The sequence below is a fragment of the Schistocerca americana genome, chromosome 9, assembly GCF_021461395.2.
Source record: "Schistocerca americana isolate TAMUIC-IGC-003095 chromosome 9, iqSchAmer2.1, whole genome shotgun sequence".
In the NCBI taxonomy this organism is placed as follows: Eukaryota; Metazoa; Arthropoda; class Insecta; order Orthoptera; family Acrididae; genus Schistocerca; species Schistocerca americana.
The window spans coordinates 84,282,014-84,288,575 of NC_060127.1; positions in this window are offsets into that span (position 1 = coordinate 84,282,014).

Here is a 6,562-nt window from a genome sequence, read left to right on the forward strand (position 1 = left end):
TCTAGTACCATGGAAGCCATTCCCTCATGTCTTAGCAGATGTCCTATCATCCTGTCCCTTCTCCTTATCAATGTTTTCCACATATTCCTTTCCTCTCCGTTTCTGCGTAGGACCTCCTCAAAAAAATGGTTCAAATGGCTCTGAGCACTATGGGACTTAACATCTGTGGTCATCAGTCCCCTAGAACTCAGAACTACTTAAACCTAACTAACCTAAGGACATCACACACATCCATGCCCGAGGCAGGATTCGAACCTGCGACCGTAGCAGTCGCGCGAACCTCCTCATTCGTTACCTTATCAGTCCACCTAATTTTCAACATTCGTCTATAGAACCACATCTCAAATGCTTCGATTCTCTTCTGTTCCGGTTTTCCCACAGTCCAAGTTTCACTGCCATACAATGCTGTACTCCAGACGTACATCCTCAGAAATTTCTTCATCAAATTAAGGCCGGTATTTGATATTAGTGGACTTCTCTTAGCCAGAAATGCCTTTTTTGCCATAGCGAGTCTGCTTTTGATGTCCTCCTTGCTCCGTCCGTCATTGGTTATTTTACTGCCTAGGTAGCAGAATTCCTTAACTTCATTGACTTCGTGACCATCAATCCTGATGTTAAGTTTCTCGCTGTTCTCATTACCTTCGTCTTTCTCCGATTTACTCTCAAACAATACTGTGTACTCATTAGACTGTTCATTCCGTTCAGCAGATCATTTAATTCTTTTTCACTTTCACTCAGGATAGCAATGTCATCAGCGAATCGTATCATTGATATCCTTTCACCTTGTATTTTAATTCCACTCCTGAACCTTTCTTTTATTTCCATCATTGCTTCCTCGATGTACAGATTGAGGAGTAGGGGCGAAAGGCTACAGCCTTGTCTTACACCCTTCTTAATACGAGCACTTCGTTCTTGATCGTCCACTCTTATTATTCCCTCTTGGTTGTTGTACATATTGTATATGACCCGTCTCTCCCTATAGCTTACCCCTACTTTTTTCAGAATCTCGAACAGCTTGCACCATTTTATATTGTCGAACGCTTTTTCCAGGTCGACAAATCCTATGAAAGTGTCTTGATTTTTCTTTAGCCTTGCTTCCATTATTAGTCGTAACGTCAGAATTGCCTCTCTCGTCCCTTTACTTTTCCTAAAGCCAAACTGATCGTCACCTAGCGCATTCTCAATTTTCTTTTCCATTCTTCTGTATATTATTCTTGTAAGCAGCTTCGATGCATGAGCTGTTAAGCTGATTGTGCGATAATTCTCGCACTTGTCAGCTCTTGCCGTCTTCGGAATTGTGTGGATGATGCTTTTCCGAAAGTCAGATGGTATGTCGCCAGACTCATATATTCTACACACCAACGTGAATAGTCGTTTTGTTGCCACTTCCCCCGATGATTTTAGAAATTCTGATGGAATGTTATCTATCCCTTCTGCCTTATTTGACCGTAAGTCCTCCAAAGCTCTTTTAAATTCCGATTCTAATACTGGATCCCCTATCTCTTCTAAATCGACTCCTGTTTCTTCTTCTACCACCTCAGACAAATCTTCACCCTGATAAAGTCTTTCAATGTATTCTTTCCACCTATCTGCTCTCTGTTCTGCATTTAACAGTGGAATTCCCGTTGCACTCTTAATGTTACCACCGTTGCTTTTAATGTCACCAAAGGTTGTTTTGACTTTCCTGTATGCTGAGTCTGTCCTTCCGACAATCATATCTTTTTCAATGTCTTCACATTTTTCCTGCAGCCATTTCGTCTTAGCTTCCATGCACTTCCTATTTATTTCATTCCTCAGCGACTTGTATTTCTGCATTCCTGATTTTCCCGGAACATGTTTGTACTTCCTCCTTTCATCAATCAACTGAAGTATTTCTTCTGTTACCCATGGTTTCTTCGTAGCTACCTGATTTGTACCTATGTTTTCCTTCCCAACTTCTGTGATGGCCCTTTTTAGAGATGTCCATTCCTCTTCAACTGTACTGCCTACTGCGCTATTCCTTATTGCTGAATCTATAGCGTTTGAGAACTTCAAACGTATCTCGTCATTCCTCAGTACTTCCGTATCCCACTTCTTTGCGTATTGATTCTTCCTGACTAATATCTTGAACTTCAGCCTACTCTGAACGATAACAGGCAAAAAATCGTTGAAATTATCGATTCCTGGGATGGATGACTCGTCCGCGGAATCGGCCGCCATCCTGTCGGCCGCACTTTCAAACACAGGTGGCGCCAGCTGTACAGCCGCGTTTCCTAGAGCCGCCGCCGCTGCACAGAGCGCTGCCGCCAACGATTACGCGGCAGCTACATTGGCGGGTCTTCTTTTGTTCAAACATTGATGCACCGAACCCATTTTGTGTGTTTGCCAGTTGAGTAAAATTTACAGATTTTCATAGCGGTCAGGGCTTGTCACCTACGGAATAGTCGTAGTATTGAAAACTTACTAAATTGCAAACATTTGTGTCTGTATATATTTCAACTTTCAAATATAGTGTTAGCAACACGCTGAAGCTACAGCAAGCTCTCTGATATTAAATGTAGAATAAATTCTGTGTCCACGAACCACACGTGTTCCTCGCTCCTGTATTCACTACACCTACATCCACATCCACATCTACGTGATTACTCTGCTATTCACAATAAAATACCTGGCAGAGGGTTCAATGAACCACCTTCATGCTGTCGCTCTACCGTTCCACTCTCGAACGCCACGCGGGAAAAACGAGCACTTAAATTTTTCCGTGCGAGCCCTGATTTCTCTTATTTTATCGTGATGATCATTTCTCCCTATGTAGGTGGTTGCCAACAGAATGTTTTCGCAATCGGAGGAGAAAACTGGTGATTGAAATTTCATGAGAAGTTCCTGTGGCAAGGAAAATCGCCTTTGTTTTAATGGTTGGCACTCCAATCCACGTATCATGTCTGTGACACTATCTCCCCTATTTCGCGATAATACAAAACGAGCTGCCCTTCTTTGTACTTTTTCGATGTCATCCGTCAGTCCCACCTGATACAGATCCCACACCACACAGCAATACTCCAGAATAGGGCGAACAAGCGTGGTGTAAGCAGTCTCTTCAGTAGACCTGCTGCACCTCCTAAGTGTTCTGACAATGAGTCGCAGTCTTTGGTTTGCTCTACCCACAATATTATCTATGTGATCGTTCCAATTTAGGTTATTTGTAATTGTAATCCCTAAGTATTTAGTTGAATTTACAGCCCTCAGATTTGTGTGACTTATCGCGTAATCGAAATTTAGCTGATTTCTTTTAGTACTCATGTGAATAACTTCATACTTTTCTTTATTCATGATCAATTCCCACTTTTCGCACCATACAGATATCTTATCTAAATCATTCTGCAAGTCGTTTTGATCATCTGATGGCTTTACAAGACGGAAAATTACAGCATCATCTGCAAACAATCTAAGACGGCTACTCTGATTGTCTCCTATGTCGTTTATATAGATCAGGAACAATAGAGGACCTATAACACTTCCTTGGGGAACGCCGGATATTACTTCTGTTTTTCTCGATGACTTTCCGTCTATAACTACGAACTGGGACCTTTCTGACAGGAAATCACGAATCCAGTCGCACAACTGAGGCGATACTCCGTAGGCACGCGGTTTGATTAGAAGACGGTTGTGAGGAACTGAGTCGAAAGCCTTCTGGAAATCCAAAAATATGGAATCAATTTGACATCCCCTGTCGATAACACTTATTACTTCATCAGTATAAAGAGCTAAAGAACCACAAAACGTTTAATGGAAGGTACAACACTATATGTATACATAGTAAAATCTGAAAGTAAACCTCGTCGCACGAGTTCTGTTCGCACTTCTCCAGATTTTTATTAATCCATTGTGGACGGACGAGATTGCGTTTCTGAGCAGTTAAGAATCCATCGGGAACCGGATCCAGTCCTGACGCCTTTCCTTTGATCTGAGCGCACGTCTCTGTTGCTTTCCCCCCCCCCCCCCCCCACGCCTCCCGCCCCTTTCGGGAACATCTCTTGTGTGACAGCTCATTTCCTCGTCCGCCGACTGCCCACGTGTTGTGACTCCCCCCCTCCACCGGGTCTAATCAGCAAGTGGCGAACGCTGCAAAACTTCCCTGGTGACGGAAATCCCACCTGCGACATCTCGTTTGCAGTACAGCTCTTACACAGTATCGGACCCCAGAGAAGCAGAAACATTTAGAAAGAAACTTGGAAACTGTGTGTAGCAAAACCTCTGACTTAAAAATATTTCTTATTATTTTATAGGGAAAAAGTCAAGCAGGATACGTAATATTTCGAAGGAAAAGGGTTTCTCTGTACTTTTCTATGTCCCTCAGATAATAGGTAGTTCCTTGTTCAATACAAAAGACAAACAACCAGCTATCACAAAAAGCAAGGCTTATAAGATACTATCCCGCTAATTTCAGTCTTCTTACATTGGACAGGCGGGGAGGTCAACCTCCTCCAACCTTAAAGAACACCACAGAAGCTGGAGACTGAAGAAGTCTGATTCAGCCTTTGCATGTATATCCGCACTCCTATTGTTAAATGAGCAAACCGAATTCAGTTATTCACGCCTTTTACATGATCTCACAGCTCCTAGATAGAAGTAAAACTTCCCGGCCTCTATCCATGAGTATATAAATAGTTCTAGGCTGATCCATAACTTTATTCCCAGATATGTTTAGTCACGTTAGTGTAATTGCTGAATTGTGTAATTTCATTTGTAATGAATCATTGAAATAGTTTCACATTAAACTGAGAATTGATGCATTAAGAAGTTGAGATCTTTATCTTGGCTTTACCATCTCCGGAATCGGTAATGTACTTCAAAATGGGTTTATAACCCGAAACCTAAGTTGTGTAGTAACCATTACAAAATTTCGAAACAAGGCAAAGGAACAGTGTTTGTTTAGGTAGTTTACAATGTTTCACCAAGAACCACAGTTGGTTCAATTAAAAAGATTTCTTATTACTATTACTGTATAGCTTGTACAGTTTAACACTAGTATCAACTTACATTTTTGTGTTCCTACAAGAATACAGCACCTTAACGTGTTACGAGCAGTGTCAAAGCAAGTGTTCTAAATTCCGATTACAGTGTCGCCCATGTATTCTGATCAAGCCCGCTCCCAGTAGCTGAGTGGTCAGCGCGATGGAATGTCGTACCAACGGGTCCCGGTTCGATTCCCGGCTGGGTCGGAGACTTTCTCTGCTCAGGGACTGGGTGTTGTGTTGTCCTAATCATCATCATTTCATCCCCATCGGCACGCAAGTCACCGAAGTGCGTCAACTAGAAAGACTTGCAAGAGGGGAACGGTCTGCCTGACGGGAGGCCCCAGCCACAAGGCATTTACATTCTGATCAACACTCCACAACGGAATTAAAGGTTTACTTCTTCCAAATCCCATAATTCCCACCCATTGCGAAGTTAAAATTTGAAATTTGGCTCAAAGCTGCCTGGAACCTTCCTCTGCAGTGGTATAAAATGTCGGCACCCTATGACGTTATCTTCAGGTAAAACATGTGCTTTAGGATACCTTCGAAGCGGCGCTAGGCGCCTGTTGAAAGGTAAGTGTATCAAGTGGTTGCCTATATGCAGGCACATAGCACTTCTCCAAAGATTTTCTGTATAGAGGCACATTTCTGAAATTGTCAATAAATAGGAGTGGTTGCCACTGGGGTAATTTTTGATCTGGGGAGTTGTAGAGGGACCATTTGCCGTTTTATTCACCCGTCTGTCAATGTCGCATCACCCCACGACCGTGCTGCAGAAGGATACAAAATAGGAGTGCTGATATAGGATAAGCACCCTTTGCTGCTTTGGATCACATAGAAATTTCGTTGAATAGTTTCGAACGGTCCCTAGTGGTTCCTCCATGTACACCAGAGCGATAACTGCGGTCGCAGTGCACTCCAATTGTGTGCGATCACATTCAGTGGGGTTGCTAGCCCACAATAACCTTAGAGGAAGGTTAAATAGTCAGGAAGATGTCAGCAGTATCAAAGATTGTTCCTGTTGCTCATGGAACTGAAAACTGTCGTTTTAGACCGCGAAATCCGTGGGAATCAACGTCCCAAGGAAAGAGACGGTTTCATTGACACTCTTTATGCCACCCCCTCAGGCCAAAAGGTGGTGAGTGATTCCGAGTGGCGGTGTGTCTGAGTAGCTTTCCTCGGCCACTTTGTGATTTCGGCGCTTGATGTGGGAGGCTTCCATCGCAGGGCCGTCAAACGAAATGGGGGTAAGAGGGGTTGGGACGACTTCCCCATCCTGTGACATGTCCACAGCAGCACTACGATACTGTAGTGAAATTTGGTACCAATGAGGCATAATCAGCCCACTTTAAACATCACACGAACTTACGAGCTGTGGCCTTTATTATGCAGGTGTCGACACCTTGCTGTTTGAAGCGTTGTTGATCCCGAGGGTGAAGTCGCACAGTGCCATGCTTTTGTACCATCACAGAGCAAGGTCGTAAGCACCTTTGAGACAAATCGCAAACTTATGCGTCGTAATATACTGAAGAGCCCAAGCAACTGGTACACCTGCCTAACATGGC